The 19,632-nt window shown below is 58.0% G+C and overlaps 1 protein-coding gene and 1 long non-coding RNA gene across 3 annotated transcripts in view; one reads left to right on the forward strand and one right to left on the reverse strand.

Annotated features, from left to right (window-relative positions):
* RARA (retinoic acid receptor alpha) overlaps positions 1–15,381 on the reverse strand; it is a 44,200-nt gene extending 28,819 nt beyond the window's left edge. The window contains exon 1 of one of the 2 annotated variants that reach the window (XM_004764596.3): positions 15,276–15,381. The gene's annotated coding sequence lies outside the window, so the exon portion shown is untranslated. Of the gene's footprint in view, positions 1–6,058; positions 6,277–15,275 lie in introns of those variants that run through there. The other variant, XM_004764595.3, reaches the window with a different exon arrangement.
* On the forward strand, positions 6,909–19,548 carry LOC106007061. The gene is made up of 3 exons (XR_006603726.1): positions 6,909–7,483; positions 18,193–18,372; positions 18,734–19,548. It is a non-coding gene; the product is annotated as an uncharacterized LOC106007061 (long non-coding RNA).
* The last annotated feature ends 84 nt before the right edge of the window (positions 19,549–19,632 follow it).

The raw sequence follows: 19,632 nt of genomic DNA on the forward strand, positions 1-19,632 counted from the left end.
CACATGCTCGGCAGCAACTGAACACGAAGCAGAAAGGGCGAATGGAAGAGCCCAAGCCCGGGACAGACCAGGTTCTGGGAGAAGGCCTGTGTTCCTCGGGGAATGCACCCCAGAGCGCCCAGGAAAGGTGCTCAGGACCTCCGAAGATCAGGGTGCTGAGGGGCCTCCCAGAACCCACTGGGTCTTCTTTCGGAGCAGGGAGTAGGTGAAAGGGCAGGGGGCAGCCCAGGCCTCAGGGAGAGGGAGCAACCCACGGGGAAGGAAGAAAACAGGAAGAGGAAGAGATGAGCCTGCTGAAGCCACAGCCAGACCACAGGAGTTTGTGGACCAAACAAAGGCACCTCTGTCTGGTTGGGGGACCAAAGGGGCACAGACAAAGGGGACCCCCCAGCTTGGAAACCACCGTTCCTAGACCCAGTCTGGCATGGGGCTTTCCCCACCCTCCCCTTGACAACTGCCCCCTCACCATTCGTCTGCCCACTCTGCCATGCAGGAAGCACAGCTCTCTCACAACAGGAGCACAGAGCTCCCACGGAGTGGGAGTGCGTGTGTGTGTGTGTGTGTGTGTGTGCACGGCAACCCCACCACCACCACCACGCTCATCCCCTCAGCCTGCCCTAAAGCTGAGACTGCGAGATTCTGAATCCCAGGGCAGACAGTCAGCAGGACACCGCACTACCAGTCCCCTCCCAGCACCTCTCCCTGGGGACCCAGACTGCAGGGAAGCTGGAAACGCCCCCCTCCCTCCTGCCTCAGGATATCCTTTTGGCTCTGACCCCAGACCAGGCCTGAGTCAGACTGTACCCCGCCCCACACCCCCCATCCATCGACCCCCCAGGAACTTCCTCCTCTACACCCACCTACCAGTTGGGGGTTAGAACTAGGGGGAATCTCTTCTCCTCTCCATCCCTGGTTGAAGAGGGAAGCCCACAGGGGGTGGGAAAAATGGGTCACAAAGTCTCGTGGCCTTCCCCTTAAAGCACAGGGCACCTGCACGCCCAGACAGAAGCTGGGCGTACAGGCTGTGTGCAGGGGTGAGGATGGTCCGTAGGCCACCACCCCCACCTCCCCACCACCGAAAACACACACACAACCTGCTCAGAGCCTCCTCCCACTCCAGCCTGAACCCCAAGAAATCACAGAAGCTCCCTGAGGAAGGCAGTTTCCATGAGAACACAAGATGGGAGAAGCTTCCAGGGGTAAAAAGAGATAGGGAGCAGAGGTTACTCAAACGTCTGTGAAACATCTTTAAGGGAACATGACCCAGGCTGGAGGGGACAGGGTCTGCACAACGGGTCAGACTCACAGTCAGCCACAGTTAAGCACAGCCTGACACGGTCACACTCTCCCCAACACTCGGTCTAAGTAGGTGGCTGTGACTCCTTCCCACAGATAGACATCTGGGGGGCCCTGGGGGATCTGGGGCATCAGAGACCACACACACTCAGCCTGAAACAGCCCCCAGGGCAGGCCCCCCCCAAGTCCCCCCAACAACTATGGGTCTGGGGGAGGGGCAGCTCCCTCCCCACAAGAACCAGGGTAGTGCCCACGGCAGCCATCTCCATGGTAACCAACAACAAACATCCAGGGAACCACAGTGGGACAGGAAGTGACAGGCACGTGACAGGAAGACATTTTTTTCAGTGTGGGGGGGTGATAATGATTGTTAGCAGCCCCTGGAGAATCAGCTGTCCCCTAAGCTTCCCCCACTCAGAGCAGGAGGGAAGGGGGCCAACCAGGAGGGGGGCCACCCCCTTCCGCAGGGTTGACATGCCCTCCCTCCCAGCCTGCCACTCACGGTTCTCCCCCTGGCTCCCCCTCCCCTCCACTTCCTGCCGTGACTAGAGATCAGAGAACTCCCCACCGCAGCTTCCCCTTCTCAAGTCTCGATTCCTGGGCTGGAGGTTTCACTGTGGGCCAAGGGACAGAAGGAAGGAGGGCTGGGGATCTGCGGTAGGACCCAGGGGACAGAGGCTCTGGGGGAGGGGCCAGGAGGGAGCCACGCCTAGGTAGGTGTGTACACAGAGGCCCACAGTGAGTGGGTCATAGTGACACACAGGCCGGGCACGGTGACATGCAGAGACTGCCTGACCTCAAGCAGCTCTAGGGGGAGGGGAACAGAGCCACTGGATCCAGCCTGTGCGCCCCACTCCAGCTCTGTCCTGAGCCTCCGGGTTCATCTCAGGCAGCTGCTGGCCGCCAGACAGGCGAGATCCCAACTGTACCCAGCCCCCGCCGCCTCTCCCCTGCCTTTTGTGCTGAGGAATCCCCCCTCCCTGCTCCAAGGTGCCCGCCCAGACGAGGGCACCTTGGCGGAAGGTGGGGGGAATGGAACCTCCCTCCACCCCCCCTCCCCTTCTCTGCAGATGTCCCAGACTATATTTAGCCCAAACTGGGCGGCTAGCCAGACCCAGACTCCCCACTGGTCGGGAGCTGAGCTCCCAGTTTTTATGCAATTAAAACATTAACAGAGAACCACCCCCATCCACAACCCCCATGCCCCCCAGCCCTCCCAGAGCAGCAGAGCTCAGTTAACTTAAACAAGGCCAGCCCAGCTCTGCAGCCAGAGAATGGGGTAGGGGGGTCACTGGGCAAACAGCAATAAACTCATTCCTCTGCCCACCTCTCAGGCCCTGCCCCCACAGGCAGGACTGGGACATCATCCATGAGATCAGGTTGACACTTGGGGGGGCAGGCTTTCCTTGTTCCGGGGCCGGAAGGGAAAAGCATATCCAGTGCAGGGGGCGGGGGTGCCTGGTTGCAGAAATTCCACCTGTCATTTGTAGCCCCCTCCATGGCCAGCTCCAATTACAGGGCTGGGGGTTGGCAACAGGTGCTGGCCAGCCTGGCAGCAGTCTAATCCCCCACCCGCTCCCCAGGGCTGACAGTGGTGTCTGGAGGTCCCAGCAGGGGCCAGGCAGGCAGGATGCTGGGTGGGAGAAGGAGGCATGACTGCCAGGCAGGTGGAGGCGGCGGCAGCTCAAGGCCCTTCTGTAAGACCCGGCTCCCTAGACTCTGTGACGTTTGTCAGTGGGTCTGGAGAAGGCAGGGAAACCTGAGTTCTCTAGCACCTAGTTCATTTCCCCATGATGCCAGGCGGGCGGGCTAGAGTGTGGGAGGTCTGTCTGCCTGCCTCTTCCTCCTCCTCCTCTCCAAATTCCAGGAACAGGCAAGGGAGGCTCCAGTTGCGGAGAGAGAGGGAGAGCAAGCAGGCGGTCCCAGCTGGGGGGTGGGGGGGGCAGGGACTGGAGCGGGAGGCAAGATCCAGACGAGCAAGAGACACCCACACCCGAGCCAGACCCAGACGGGGGACAGAAACACCGCTGCTGACACATTCTCACACTCTGGGCCTGGTCCCCGCATGCCGCCCACCCTGTAGGGACACCCAGACACTCTCAGCCAATCCTGCCAATCCCCAGCACACTCCCTGGACACACACAGAGATCCAGGCCCTCGCCCCCACCCTCCATCCCCCTACAAACCGTGTGGGCTCTAGACAGCAGCCAGAGGGTGGAGAGGGGAATGGAGGGAAGACAGCAGGCATCAGAGGGGATGCGCAGCCAAAGCCCTGGGAGCTAGGGTATCAGTTGCTACACTCCTTTCCCAAAACCCAGTAAGTCAAAACTACCCTGGCCGTCTTGCCTGGGACCCTGCCAGCTTCCCACTCTCCCCAAACCACTGCTACCAGAAAGGGGTGTGGGGCACTGGGCAAGCAGAGATTACCACGTTCATTCTTCACAGGGACAGGATTACCTTCCCCAGATGCCTACCACCCTAGATCCAGGACACTGCTCCTAAACAGACCTCCAGAAAGGCCGAATACAGCCACCCCTCAGCCCAGCCCAGGTCGGGTCCTGCCTTGCCCCAGCCCATACCACCCAAAGGACAGGGAACTGGGCACTGAGTTTTTGTATTCTGGAGCATGTCCCACCCTCAAGTCACACAGCTCTGAGAACTACCCCACTAAAGAACCTGGAATCTGAGCAAGAAGTGGGTTGGGGGAAAGGTCCGTGGGGGGGGGGGGTGCAAAGCTAGCTTCTAAGACCAAAGGATTTAGGGAAGGGGAGGTAATTAACTAGGGTCTGGGTCAATGCCCCGAAAACAGATTTGAAGGGCCACTCAGACCGTGTCCTCTCCCCCACACCAGACGAGGTAGCAGGAACCACGTCATGGCACATGTGGGTGACTGTGCCCAGTGGGGGAGGCACAGGGGTGATCAGGAGGGGGCTGCCCACGGCTAGCTTCCTGCCAGGCTGCCACATGGTTGGGAGTAGGAGGTGGACCAGAAAAGTGTCCCAGAATGGTAGCAGGGGCATTTAGGGTCAAACAAAGGATGGAAATTTAGGACTTATAGGAGGAGATGGCCAGGAGTCAGCCATTCCAAGCCCAGGGTCTTCTCAGAACTGCTACTTCATCCATACTGCCCTCACCAGTCTGTTGGGGAAATTCCTGCCGTGACCATTTCATGCACGTTCACTCACACCCTCAAGCTCCAAAGCTAAGGTCCTCAGCTCCCAAGGGCCTAATGCAGTCTGACTCTAGCGACCGCTCCATCTCAGGACCAACATGACCCAGACTCCCAAGCAAACTGATGTCCTAGCCCCTCCCAGTGCACTAAGATCTTTCATAGCGCAAACTCCCTGACCTCCCCCTCACCAACTTCCTCCAGCTCCAAATACTCTTTCTCTTGTTCTTCCCCCAGACTCATCTCCACCCCCCACAGGGGAAGCCCCAAGGTGCCAAGCCATCTCCACTCTAATCTGGGGCTTCCCCGACCCAGCCTCCCCATCAAGCACAAGGCCCTGGAGGAGAGTTTGGGGCTTGAGCCCACTTTGTAGCAAGACCTGGCGTCCTTACTGAATTACTTCCCTAGAGCGACCCTGCCAGGTGACCACTGCAGTCAGGGAAGGGGACAAGAGTCATCCCTGAATCTCCCACCCAGGCAAGTGGAGGAGGGATGGCGGCCAGGAGCAAAGCTCCAGGGCGGGGTAGTGTTGTCAGGAACAAGACCCTCTAAGAACATATACATACACACATGTGCACACAGCCCGAAGACAGAAGGCAATGTGGCAAAAGAGAAGGGAGCTGGCCCCAAGTGAGTGCGGAGGGTACCCCACCATGCCAGCACATTGGAACCCTATCCAAGAGAGGATGGACAGAGGCAGAAAATTTTCTCCGAAGACTTCGGGTCTTTTTCTATCTGATTTTCACAGAAGTTGGTCCTCATCCCCAGCCTTAGCCTAGTGGAAGGGGGTGGCCTGCCCCCCTTCCCACTGAGCAGCCTGACAATAGGGCAGTGCCCAGAGAAGAGGGAGGGCTCAGCCAAGCTGATTTCTCCAGCGCCCCCCCCTTCCACATACACATCTGGCTAGCAGCTTCCCCTCCTCGTGGGTGGCACTAGGTCCCATACACCCTCAGCAAAGCAAAGACAAGCAGTCCACTCCGTCCTCCCCTCACCCCAAAAAGCTTCCACAACCCCACAGTAGCAACAGACCCAGAGACCTGCCTCGCCTGACTGCATTGACTCCGCACCCAATTCAGTCGGCTCCCTCACTCCACGGGGGACACCAGCTGAGCGGGCCCCGCCCCCCAGCCGGCTGCTCCGGTGGGGGTGGGCCTCCGGGCTGATTCTCCCCAAACCACAGGGCAGCTCAGATAACAGGAGGGAAAGGAGGGGGCTAGTCCGTTGGGCATCCGATCTCTCCCCAAACAGGTTTGAAAGTCTTTTTGTTTTGTTTGTTTTTGAAGAGAAAAAAGAGAGGGAGTAGGAGTTCCCAGCGGCGGTTTTGCCACAGCTCGGGCGCCGGGGACACGCGCGGCAGACGGCCCCAGATGCCCCACGGCTGCGCGCGAACACTCCGGCGCAGACACACGCACAGACTGGGCTCCCCCACCCTGGGCTCCGCCGCCGCGGAGTAGGAAGCCCAGGAAACCCCGGGTTCCCCTCGGAACCCGCCCGGCACCGGATCCCCGCCCGCAGCTCCTATCTGGGGCAGGCCACCGGGCTCCGAAGCCGGCGGGAGACGGGGCTCTCCAAAATCCCCGGGGCAGAGGTTACCTCACAGCGGGAGGAAGCAATCCGTCCAGGGCGCCCGCGGGCTCGGCGTCTGCCCTGACCCTGCGCCTCAGTGCTGCTAAGCGTCAGGGGTACGGGGTCCCGGGAGAGGAGCCGTCTGGGGGGCCGAGGCTCAGGGGCGCGGGGCGAAGGCAGCGGCCATGGCGAGTCACGTGCGGAGGCTGAAACTTTACCCGGAGCCCCAGACTGGGTGGGGGGGGGGGCGCGGAGGGTGCAGAGCAGGAGGGGAGGCCCTCTCCCCCCCCAGGCCCGCCTCTGCCCGCCCACTGACCTATCACCAGCTAGGGGCGGGCCCACAGGATCACGCCCTCCCTTAACAGAACCAGGGAAGGGCGAGTCTTAAAGGAGCCGTGCCTGGTAGAAGGCCGGACCGTGGGAATCTGGGAGAATTCCCTCCCTCTACCCCAAAAGGAGAGATTCAGTACTAAGAGAAGTTCTGCGGAAAGAATGGAAAGAGGGCTCTGTAGAGAAAGGACAGCAGTGTGTGGTATCGCAATTCCCTGCCCCCAACCACACACACCCACACTCGCTGGGGCACAGATCACACACACACACACACACACACACGCCCCACTCTTAAGCCAGGTAAGGCGGTATAATATGGAAGTTAATACACTGATTCTGGCCCCGGTTATCAAGCCCCTGACTCCCATAGTTATAATCCTCCAGGGATCAGTTGGAACTGAGAGTTGTGCGACCTTGTGTAAGTCCCTTCCTTTCTCTGAATCTTAATTTTCTCATCTGCAAAAAAAGGAAGTGCAAGAGTAAGTAGACCTCCCTCGAGTAATAACTCCTCTCCTCTTCCCCCTAACACCTCGCCAGCTCAAGCGGGTCGCAGGAACTCGGGCCCAACCCAATCCCCAGCGTCTCGGCGCCATGTACCCTTCCCCAAAAAGGGCAAGGACCCTCGGATCTTCCAAGAGGCTAGCAGGGGGCGCTCGGGAGCACCCTGCCCGTGCTAGAGGACTATCAGACTCAAGCGTCTCTCTTGTGGCCCCAGCTGGAGGAGCCAGGAAAGCTCACGCTCCGGTTCTAGGGGGCCAGGATCTAATCCCTCTCCATCCGCAGGGACCCCAGTCCCCAACACAGCCACAGGCCGCCTCGGAGCCTGCCACTGCATTTGGAAGGATCATGTCCCCACCTCTAGCAGCCTCCTGGGGGATGAAATCAGAATCACTAAGGAACAACCCCCACCCCCAGAAGTGACCACAAGTCCCCCCACAGGACTTCCCACTGGAAGGGGAAGTGTCACACTCCCAGGCCTCAACCCTAGTGAGGAGACTCTCAGCCTGATCCGGCTGGCAGAGCTCTCAAAGCCACCGGCCTGACGGTCCCCGCTTAGGAACCGGAGGTGGGAAGACGGGAGAGGACACGGGGGTTCCGTCCACTATCGCACTGGCTGCACAGGTGGGTGCAGAAGTGGGGTATCTGACTGCCTCCCTCCTGCTTTAGCCCCTCCCCGCGTTGGTAGGTAGAACAAGCCGGGTCGTTGGGACGCTCTGCTCTGAGGCCCGGCACAAGGAAAGGGTGCCCAGGCAGCGCTTCCCTAAGCCCCTTCCCGCCTTCCAGGCCTGGCTGTCTCTCGCTCTCCTCTGGATTTCCGTCCACCGGTGCGAACCGCCCGCCCAGCCCCTCCCGTCCTGTCCCGTCCAGATCCATCCGCAAACATGCGCTCAGCGGGCAGGAATGCGCCAATGGCTCCCAGATGTGGACGCCGACGCTTAACCCCTTCCCCCCCAGCGCTCCTCCCCCGCGCAACCAGGCCTTCCAGCCTGAGCCTAATCAGCAGCAGGGGGCGTCACCCGGGTGAGAGACCAGCCTGGGAGGGGACTCTGCACCAGCCACCCCTAGCCCGCACTGGCTCTTCCTGCCCCAGATTACACCAGTATCCCTTCCAGCTAAGGTTAGAGGGAAAGGACCACGAACACAAAAATGCAAGTATGCATAAACACAGGTAGGCTGTAGGCTGCATCCCGAGAAGGGCAGCCCTCACATACACCGGCCAGCGCAGAGGAGTCATATACACCCGTGTGCACGAGATTCAGATGTGTAAATGCACACGCAGGACACCCATATATGCACGCCCATGTACACGTTCAGAGCACACATGTGTACACCCCCACTTGCACACGCAGGGCACACGTGTATCCACATTTTTTTTGTAGAACAGAACAAGCCCATAAAAGATGCATTTGTGCACACACAAGGTCACAGAGCAGAGTGTGGGGCACACTCCTGAACAGACAGAGCAGTAGGGCCATGTGCTGATGAAGGAAGAAATTCATGCCCCCACATGCCCATTCCCCATGGGGGGGGCCAGACCCTCAGATACCCACAGGTATAAGCACACAGCCCACCGGCCTTTGGGGCACCAACCCCCTGCTCAGGGGACCCAGTGTCTAGCCCTACCCTGGCTTGACTCCAGGAAACAGGAGAGGTTCCCAGGTGGGAGGCCAGGAGTCCCCAATCTGCAGCCGCTGAACTCCAGCTGTGCCGGACCCACAGCAGGGTCCCCACCCCCAACCTGCAGAGACCCTCACACAGAAGGGGAGAAAAGTGCAGGTGGCAGAAGAAGGCCAGGAGACCGAGAAAAGCCACAGGCCCACAGGCTCCTCTTTAGGAAAGACACACTTTCTTGGGGCCTGCCTTTCCCCTCCCACACACAGAAGGCAATGGGCTAGGGAAGGAGCCTGAGCCACTGTTTTCCCAAGACAGGGATCCTTCTCCAAACTAGAGGAAACCCAAGGGAGCATCCAGGAGCCAAAGGAGATACAAAATAGCCCTGCGACCCCCCAGGAGGGTCCACACCTCCAGCAAAACAAGGCCTCCCTCTCACAGCCTCTGGGGAACTCTTAAAGAACAGCAGCCCTGGTAGCTTGAAGAGAGGACGGGAAGCACTGCCCTCCAAGGACCCCCCGGGTGCAGGCGGGGTGGGAGACATCTGCTGGCACCTGCCCAGTGCCTGACTTCTCATCCCCTCCCTGGCTGCCCTCCAAACCCCTCAGTCCAAGGGGAGCTCCTTCCACAAGCATGCTCCTGCCCTGCAGTCCTGAAGGGTCACTGGGGGCAGGAACCCTGTTGCCACTGTGCAGATTAGGAGGCTGAGGTGCAGAAAGGAAACTGCCTCACCCAAGGTCATCCAGCTTGCCAGCAGCAGAGCTGAAATTCTGACCCACCGTCCCCTCCTTGGCCGCCCCCGCTCTGCTCCAAATCCAACATCTCCACGCAGCTCCCTGCTGCCTCCTGCCCTGTCCTTTACCCTCTCCAGAGAGCACAGGGGACAAACACCATCCTGGCACCACGATGCAGGGCTGTGGGTGGGGCCGGGACATGCCAGAGACAGATCAGAGGAGACACCGGGGGCTACACACATGCCCCCCCAAACCCCACCCCAAGCATGGTGCCCACCTGCCCAGCAGGCATGGCCGGGTGACTCAGCTGCATCCGGGGGAGATGCCAGGGCAGTGACTCACCTACCGAGAAGAGCTGAGCCTGGCACCTTGCCAGCCCCAGGACAGAAGTGACTTAGTCACCAAGACTGTGATGCCCAGCAGGCACAGCCCAGGGATGGCGGACGGGGGCAGGCCGTGTCCTCCATGGCTACTTGCGCCCCCTGGTGAAGAACAGGCATCCCAGGACAAGCTGGGGCTGTGCCCGCCCCTGGCACCCCCATCACCGGCCACCCCCAGCTCACCAGGCCCTGTTCCAGTGCAGACAAGTTTTGTGAGACCCCTGGGCTGCCCTGCCCCCCTGCGGCCTGCCCCCTGCCCGTCACTCACCACCCACTCGCCCACCGGCCCCACCTCCTCCTGCCACCCAAGTTGTACCCAGGCCCCTGCGGCTCCTTTAACATGTCCTGGCAGCACCACCAACCCCCACAGCCCCCTCTACCCCCAGCGCGTGCGGCATGCACACACACACACACGCACACACATGCACACGCACATATGCACACACACACACACACATGCACTCACACACACTTCTGCCAGCCCTGCTTCTGCCAGCAGCTGCTGAAGCTGTTGAACAGGAGGGGACTCGGGAGGGTGGGGTGCAGGGATTGGGTTACCAGAGGCTGCCGGGGTGGGCTGTCACCCAATCCCTCCCCAGCTAGTCCTCCCTGGGCACTGCCTCCCTCACCCACCTGCTTCCCCCCACCTCTGGCTGGCAGCCTACTCCCTGTTAAGCCCCTCCACCCCCACCCCACCCAGGCTAGAAAATAAATGTTCGAGAGTTATTTGTCATGCTAAGGCCAGCCCAGTCTAGGAGAGAAAGAGAATGAGAGGGACAGAGACAGAGATGGACAGAAAGGGTCATTCCTGCGCTCCATGCTCCAGCCGCAACCACTAGGTGTGGAGGTCGGAGCTGGAAAGGGACTGAGTAACTCGCCAAGTCCCAGGAGAGTTGGGGGGGGCCCAAGGGGAGTCGACAGGCTGAACAACCTCAATCCATTTGCACTATTGATTTCTCACACACTGCAGCAGGCCTGATGGAGGGGGGGGCATGATAAATCAGCCCCCCAGAGACAGAGAGACTGAGTGGAGAGAGGGGGAGGGGCTCCTGCACCCATCTCCCTGGCTTGGTGGGGAGGGGGCGGGCAACAGAGGACTAGGAGCCGCCTAGTGGCAGGAGGCAGGGTGGGGGAGGGCATGTTGGATTCAAGCCCACCTGGAACACCTCCTTCCAGCTGCATCTGACGCTGACTGGAAGAAAGAAGGTGGGGGACAGAAGCACCACATCTGGTTCCGTAGACGGAGCCCTGAACAACTCCAGGGGGCGCCACTCCCAGCAGAGTCTGTGTGCAACATACCGGCCCTGGGGATGAGGCTGAGGCAAGAGACTGTATTCTGATGGACCATAATTCACTGAACTTTCTCCTCCTGAAGTTCAGCCAACGGCCCCTGCCCCCAGCCAGGACTTGGAGGAGGGTTCACTTCTGACTGGAAGCCTGTGGTAATCTACCCCCTCTCCTGCCTGCTCCCCTCCTTTGTTGGGGGCATTGGCAAATAACCAGAAGGATCTAGGTGGGGCAGGATGGGGGCTCTGGAGACCCTGCAAAGCTGAATCCTAGTCCTTGGTCTGTCCTCAACTCATCCCAGGACTGTGGACAAATCCAGGCCCTCTCTGGGTCTCTAAGACGGAATGAGACCGGATGGCCCTTCCCTAAGGTGTCTCCAAGCCCAAGCTCATCAGCCTGTGAGCCTGTTTGGAAGACGCCCAGCACCTGGATTCACACCAGTGGCCACAGGCCACCTAAACAAACCCCAACACTGACCTCCTTCCAGCCTGGACACAGGCTCTCTCTCCACATGGTGGAGATTTATAAGCAAACCAAGCTGGGGCTTACCAGAGACCCTGCATAAACAAGCAGAGGGAAAGAGACCAGTAGGGGAGGGAAGCACAACCAGGTGCAGCAAGGGACCCTGATGGGAGAAAATCTGGCGCAAGGGGTCTGGGTTGGGGCCCCAGTGCAGCCCAATGACTGGCGGAGTGTCCTACGGAAAGTGACATCTCCCTGTGTAGGCCTGTTTGGCTCTGTTTGCCTCCCTGTGTAGGCCTCTGTGAGGGGGAGGGATTGTCTAGGTGGTCTCTAAAGTCCCTTTGGGTTCTAAGTCTAGTAGGACAGAGATCCCCAAGAGGGGGGTCCCCAGGATTCCCCTACCCAGCCAGGCCCATCTACATGGGTCAGGACCCTCTCAGCAAGGCCCTGCCCCAGCCCAATGCGCCTCTCTGCCTTCTTGTCTGCTGCCCCTCTGGCTCTTCCTCACTCCTCCGCCTGCCTGCTCACCCTCACCTTGGCCAGCCCCTCTGCTGCCCCGTGCTTTTCTGCACGTCCCTCCTGCCAGGGGGACAGACCAACTAAAAATAGTCCCTGCAGCCTTTCTCGCCCACAGCTGCCCAAAGTGCAGGAAATGAGGGGGGCAGGGAGGCCCGTGGCCTGCTCTCCCCCACAAACTCCCAGCTCCACACCAAGTCCAGCACTCCAGCCTGGGGCTCATGCCAACTTGGCCATCTCAGGGGCATCCCACACCCCTTCCCTAGGGGGAGGCCTGCCCATAAGTGCCTACAATCCTAGAGCTGTCCCTGCCCTCCAAGAGGAGGAGAGAGGAGGCAGGCAGTCTAGAGGGAAACCTTCCCAATTTCTGACAAATCAGTGCCAACCACATTGTGGGCACCGCGAGGGCAGGGCCTGGCTCCGCTGACTGGTCTTTTGAGGGCAGAAGGAATTGGCATGGGGAAGTTTGTGCTGGTTTCCTTCATCTTGGCCCAGCTGGAGAGAAGACAAAATAGCGCCCCCAGCCTCAATTTTGCTAATCCCCTGCTCCCCAAAATGTGTGGGTACAGAGGGGTTTCAATGGCCACCCCCAGATACCATGGGGGAAAAGAAGCTAAAAAGAAGAGCAGAAGATCTTGGCTGCCCACATGCAGAGATGGAAGCCTGGAGGCGAGAACCGGCTGTGCCTGCCAGGCAGGGCATGTGCTGCCCCCCAGCTGAGTCAGAGGCGAGAAGGGAGGAGCCGGGGTGCTGTGGGGCCCCCACCCCAGCCCACCTGGGATTCTTGATACCTCCCAGCCCAGGGAGAAGGCCCTCCCCACGCAGGAGGAAGGAAACCAGCTTAGCGACTCTCTGGAGGCCTGCAGGGCAGCCCTGCACCAGGAGGTAGGCGGGAAACCCAGGAGTCCTGGCTCCCAGCCCAGAGAGTGAGTGAGAGAAATACCTTGGAGGGGAGGAAACAGCCCACAGTGAGGCAGACACACAGTGCCCCCAGCAGCTCCCAGATGTGACCCGTAAGGGGGAACTGGCCAAAGGGGCTGGGCGGGGGAAAGTGAACACATTTCCCAACAAGAGGAGAGAAGAAAGTGGGGTCATGGGGATTGGGGAGGGGGCAGGACAAGCCTGGCTCTCACCTGCTGTCCTCTCCTCCAGGTCACAGTCAGAGATAGTGACATGAGGGCCACCAAAGATCAAAGAGGTCCTGGGGTTTCCCCTTCCCCTACTCTTCATTCCTAGCCTCCTCTGGCACCCTTTCCCCCGGGGCCAAGCCAAGCCAGGAGTCCACGGGGCCCAAGGTGGTGCCTGGGATGCCCGGACAGTGCCAGGGGCAGCCCTTGTGCCATCCTCCCACTGGCTTCCCTCCCGCCTGCTCTCAGCCGTCACACAGATCTCAGCTGTCCAATCCGATTAGGGCCCCTGTCTAGTGAGCCGGACAAGGAGGCCACTGGGCAGGGGAGAGACAGGGACAAGGGCGCTGAGCAGGGATGGCAGAAGGAAGGTGGAGACAGGGCTCAGGGGAGAAGGTGTGGAGCCCCAGAGGAAGAAAAGCCTCGTGGAGAGCTCTGTCCTCTCTGACCACAGGCTCTCTGGTGACAGTTACCCCCTGCATTAGGGTAATTCTACGGCCTGCCTGGTTCTGCCTTCCCACAGATGGGCAAGGATGGGGGGAAGGAAAGCCAAGGCAGGGAGACTGACCTAGATTTAGGAAAAGAATCTTGTCTTAGAACCCCCACTGCCCCCTCATAACTACCATTTGCACCTAGCTGTCTGATACATTGTCTTACGGGGTCTTTATAGAGGTGTCCCTATCAGGCAAGTGGGGCCTGCTACTGACCACCGTGTGTTTACAAATGAAGAAACTAAGTCTGCTGTCTTCCTGGTGTTGGCCTCACTGAAATAAATTCTTTTCTTGTCTCACCAAAACAGCAAAAACAAGAAAACAAAAGAAAAGGGAGAGAAAGACAGGAAGGAAGGAAGAAAGGAAGGAAAGATGAAAGAGAGAAAGAAAGAACAAACTAAGCCGTTAGGGTAAATCACACACCCGCTCACACTCAGAAGCTCTGCTTCCTGGGTCAAGAGCAGAAATAAGTCTGAAGTCACTCCCTTATCCACCCTTTCCTCCAAAACCAACCCTTAGGGGACCTGGGGAGTCATGGAGAAGAGCAAAGCACACCCCACACCTCAAGGGAGTTACCAGATGGGGACAAGCCGCCCACGCCACCAGACACAGAGCTAGAGGGGTTCCCCCAAAGCGTGACCAGTCTTTCCTATCACTCTCTTCCTCAGTCAGCTACGCTCAGAGGCGATACACACATTCACACAGTTACTCAGACAAGTCATACGGCCCTCCTGCAAACCCACTAAACCAGAATGAGATGCCCTAGATCTTCAGAGAGCAGGCTTTGTCAGCCCCCGACTGGAGGGAAAAATCAGCCGCTGTAAACAGTGGGTGCCATTCAGCCCTTTCCCAGAGAGCCTGCAGGCGCGCAGGAGCTTGGGGGTAACACCAGGAGCCTGAGACTCTGGAAGGCAAGGCATCCAGGGAGCTGGCACGGTGGGGTGGCCTCCCTGATCTGGTCTACACCCCCTTCCCCAGCCATCTGGGCTGAGCCTGTTCTGGCCTGGGCCACACTCTGGGACTTCTCCCCTTCCATGCATACAGCCACCTTTTATGCAAAGCTTATAGATCTTAAAACCACATCGTCTAAACACACACACAAACACACACACACACACACTGGGGTGAGGGGCTTGTCTTTGCAATAGGTGCTGAGGTCGTGGCAGGGATGGGGTTCTAAGCTGAAAGAACTTTCCCTAGAGGAACAGGTCACCAAAAACCACTCACAACCTCCACTACCCTCCAGCAAAGCCTTTAGCCCCCCAAGTGTAAGAGGAGCCTGGAAAGGGGCATTCGTTCCCCTACAAGGTGAGTACGGATCTGGGGGCAGGGGCGGGATGTGGGGGGTGCTTAAGTCCCGAGCTCTGGGGGACAGGAGGCCAGGAGGAAGCGCCGGAGAAATCCCCCAGGGAGGCTCAGGTCCCTCTCCCGCTCCCTCCGCTACCGCCCCGACACTGCCAGTTCTCCCGTCGAGGTGAGGTGGGGGAAGGGGCATTAAGCAACGCTGCAAAGGAGGGTGCAAGGGCGTGGGGCCTGGGCAGACCTTCCCCCGACTTTCCATTCTTAGCCTGAGATCGGGCAGTGCCTGGGGGGAGTGCAGGAACGGCGCTGTGGGGCTCGGGGGCTCCGAGCTCTCAGACACCCCACTGTTCCCAGGCCCCCACCTCCCAGGACCACAGTGAGCAGTGGGGGAGGAGGGATGGGGAAAGCCTGAACTGGCGAGAGGGAAACGACCGGATCAGCAGCGGGAAAGCCCGGCGGAAGGCGGCCCAGGGGGAATCGGGAAGGGGTGTGCGCGGTCCTACCTGCTCAGGTGCGTGCTGGCAGGGGGGCGATGGGGTTCCCAGGAGAACCGGGGAAGCCCTCTCAGCTCGGTTCAGGATTCCCCCCTGCTTCTGGGTTAGGCTGCTGCAAGAAGCACGGGTTCCCGTTGGGTCCTAAAGCCCACTCACCAAACAGTAGGCTCTCCCCGCCCTCTTCCACCAGCCCTGACTGGGTCAGCGGGTGCAGAGCTGACAGACGGGGCCGAAGGAACTCACTGGGAGAAAGCCGGCGATCTGAGTCACGGGCTGGGGACCAGAACAGTCCTCAGTCTCAAATACACAGCACGGGGAATGACTTTAGCCAAGGATAGGATAATATTTGACAGGAGGAAAAAGGCATTTCTTCCTGCCCATCCCCAGGGGATGATTTGGGCTTTGGTGCTGAAGATGGGGGTTAAGATTCCCTTAGCACTCTTGCTAAGCCACCTAGCCATTGAGAATTTGGGGATAGAGGCATTCATTTTGGACAGCTGCTCGCTCCTGTCCGCCCCCTCATAGACATAGCATGGTCTCTGGATCTCCCTCCCACTATTCCTAAATACCTAGGAGGCCACCCAGGGGAGGAGGAGGAGGGGGATTCCCCCCACCCCCAGCAAATAACAGGGCGGCAAAACATGGATAGCAGTTGAGACGGGTCGAGTTTCATACCCTGGCAGGGTGGTGTGTGGACCTGGGACTGTGCCGAGGTGGGCAGACATGCACATACAGGTGAGAGCGTGAACAGGTAGAGCTGGGGGACTTGGAGTTACACCCCTCACTAGAAAGAGCAATTGTCAGTGGAAGAACAATTCAGAACCTAGGGGTCAGCTAGGGTCCTAGTGCCGCTACCCAGCCCTGAATAGGATCCTGAAACTTTACCAGAGTGAATACGGCAAAGAAAGAGAATATTTTCCCAGGTACCATTTGGGGTAAATCTAGGGGGTTAGGGGTCAGAGGGGCCTCTTAGCACAATTAGATCAACTTCAAGGCTACAGACCCAGTTTAGGATAGGTGAGCTACTCAGCGGCTCCAAAGGAGGCACAGGGGTTTGGGTCTGGTGGGCCAAGAAAGGTGGGTGGGAGGTGATGGGAGGTCTGCAGAGGGCTGGAGTGAGATTTTGCAAGGAGAGTTGCACAGATCTCCAGCAGCAGCAGAGCAGGGAAAGTGTCATGGGGTGAAGGGCCAGGGGAAATCAGGGACTGATTCCCGAGGCCAGGGAGAAAGCATGGCCTCTTCCTAGAAGGGGAGAGGGCAGCTGCGTCGCATCTACCTCTTTCTCCGTCTTTCAGGGAGAACTGAGGAAAGGAGCTAGACAGGAAGGATGGAGGCCCCAGGGTGGAGTCCTTGGGGTGAGCTCAGGTCAAGCCTTTCTCCCTAAGGTGCCTCAGTTCCCTCCCAGCTGTTAACCAGGGCTCTTGGTTCTTCCCAGGCAGTTAATGAGTGTTTACAAAAGAACTTGGAGATCCTCAGATCTCAGCTGGGCCGCCACTACAGTTGTAAAGCCCAGTAAGGGCCCAGTGTTATTTGGAGAGGGGAGGAGTAGGCAACAGGGAAACAGACTACTCTCTTCAAACTGAGGATAAAACCGAGCTCACAGAGTAGCACAAGCTTCAGCTGCCACAGGATATCCTGGTGCCCAGGGATGGAGGTCACGCACCCCAGTACCTCCAACCACCACCAAGGGCCAGCCTCCAGCTAACTGCAGGCAGAACCCAGACTAGCAGCTGGTCTTCATTAATTCTGGCTTTTTTTCACCCCCCACGGCGAACGCATGGCTTCTACAGACCTAGGCTAGAGGGGGCTGCCCTAGCCCGACCTTGCAGCTGACTCGGGGGTGGGGGGGTGGGGGGCACTGAACCAAAGGCCAAGTTACCAGCTGAAAATAAAGTAGAAGCAAGATTCCCTTTCCCCATTGGGAGCAAGGAGAGAGGAAAGAAAGGAGTGTGGGGGTGAGAGGGTGGAGGTGGGGGAATTTAGGGCAAACAGCAGGCAGTGAAGTCAGCTGGATTGAGGCCCAGAAACCCCCACACCCTGGGGCCAAGTCTTACTCCAGTTTTGCTTTCAGCTTGAGTCTTGGCTAGGCCCCAAACTAGGGAAGGCCCTGGCTGCCCCTTTCCGCCTCCCTACCCCCACCCTTATTAAATACACATTTTATCTCTCAGCATCTTCATTATCTTAACTGAAGGAGACAAGCAGTGGATGGCGGCAGCGGAGAGCGTTGGGAGAGGGGGGCTGTGTGGGGAGCAGGCGCACCCTTGTTATAAAGTGCTGATCTGGCTCTTTCAGGCAGTGTGGGAAACAGAGGAGGGATCAAAGAGAGGGAGGCTGATTCAGAACTCAATTAGAGCTTTTTAAAAAAGGAGCTGGCTCTCTCCTTTAGCCAGTCTTCAGACAGCCTCTACCCAGGCCTCTTGCACCCAATTAGCTTCTACTGCCAGTGCCTTGGGGCTGGGGTTGAAAATCAAGGGAGGCCAGAGGGCACACCTTCTCCCCCTACAGATCGCACTTCTGAGAAGAGGGAGAGCTGCACTGTTTGCAGCTTTCCAAGAGAATGTATCAGAGGGCACTTTGCACTTTCAGGAGGAACCCGAGATCACAACTTTCCTCCAGAGTTGAAAGGTGGGACACCAAAGGCGTATTCCTCTCCTATCCCTTGCCAAGTAGAGACACAGCTTCTGGCCCATCCCCAGGAACACTAGGAACCTCCAAACAGGTCCCCCATCTTCCGAGCCCGTAGGTAGGACTAGGACTCTCTCCCCAAACCCAAGGCTTCCTGGAAGCAACATGGAAGTTGCCTCAAGCAAAATGCCAAGACATCAGAAGGAACGATGGGTACCATGGGTACGCATCTGTGAGGCCAATAAACGCTCCGCAATGTGTCAAGACACATCTTGTAGGATGCAGCGTCCTTCCTTTACAGGCGCCCCGCTCCACCTCCGTGCAGAGACACCAGCAATGTGTGCCTCCTGAATAGAACCGACCTGGAGATGGAGAGAAAGGGAGTGCCTTCCTCGGTTCATTTGTCCGTTCATTCAACATTGTTTACTGAATACCTCCCAGGTCCCGGACACTGTCCTAAGTGCTGGGGACAGACACAAATGTAAGTAACATCTCAAACTTGGCTCTTTCTTTTGGTCTCCGTCGGTAGTCAAGGCAACACCTCTCAATAGATATTTTTGAAAATCCCCAGGATGTAGCTCCATCTTCCCTTCCAGGTCTCATTGGTAGATCTTAAAAGGGCACTTAATAAAGGCAGGGAGCAATGGATTGGGGGGGCGGGTAGCAAATAGAACTCTGCCAACATTTTGATCTCTGGGAAGCCTGGACCTCACACACTCTTGCCAGTTAGTTAACTAGCCACAGGCAAGTCTTCACTGAGCCAGAAATGTCAGTAGCAGCTCTGGGGTTGAAACTCACACCAAAATTTTATTGTGTCTATGTTCTTTCCATGGCAATACCAGCTAAAACTCTATGGAAGTTTCATCTGCTTCTTTGAAGAAAAATAAATCAAGATATAGACATATATCCCACCACCTTCAAGAGGGAGAATGTGGGTCAGCATCTTTGCCTCTACTGTGTGAAAACCGGCTACAATCCTGGCAGAAACTAGTAACCACAAGCCCAGCCCATCCCTCTAAAAATCCCACTACCTTCCCATAGCTCTCAGCTTCAGTGAGAAAAGCCAGCAAGAAAAGGACTTTTCTTCCTCTTCTGTCTGCTCCCCGGCTGTCTGAATTACACTTAAGACTTCACTGACAAACATACATCAGCTTTTGCTCCCACAAGGGCAGCGGAAGCCAAGCAGGGACTCTAAGTCGGCTTCACGCATCACTGACAGAACCAACCCTGTTCCAATTGCTGAAGTCTTAAGAGCAGCAATGACCTAGAAATTGACAGTGGGGGGAGAACTGAAGGAAAGGAAACCAACAACCCAGTAGAGAGAAAACCCTATTTCCAAATACCAGGGGAAAGGAAGAGAAAAGAGGTAGAGGGGAAAGAAATTTGGCCCTTTCGAATCTGTAAATGCGATCTTGGCTCTGAGCCATGGAGGATACATAGCCCCACTGCGAGTCAAGCCATGTTCCTGACTCAAGCCCTACAGTTAAGAGGAAGGCGCCAAGCCTCAAACACAACGAGGTGGGGAGGCCGCTCCTTTCTGGGCAGGATCCTACTGTGGACACAGAACAGACAGCAGCTGCCCACAGTGTGGAAACAAACTGTAAAGCAGTCACGTCTCTTAAGGCTGCAGCATCCAATAAAATGTAATTTAAATCAAGCCCCGCATCTGTTCTCAATCCCATTCAGTCTCTGCTTTCCATCAGCCTTCGGACAATCTTTGCAATTATGCTTGTTAACCCTT

This window comes from Mustela putorius, unplaced genomic scaffold (genome assembly GCF_011764305.1).
Source record: "Mustela putorius furo isolate JIRA1106 unplaced genomic scaffold, ASM1176430v1.1 tig00003962_pilon_pilon_pilon, whole genome shotgun sequence".
NCBI lineage: Eukaryota > Metazoa > Chordata > Mammalia > Carnivora > Mustelidae > Mustela > Mustela putorius.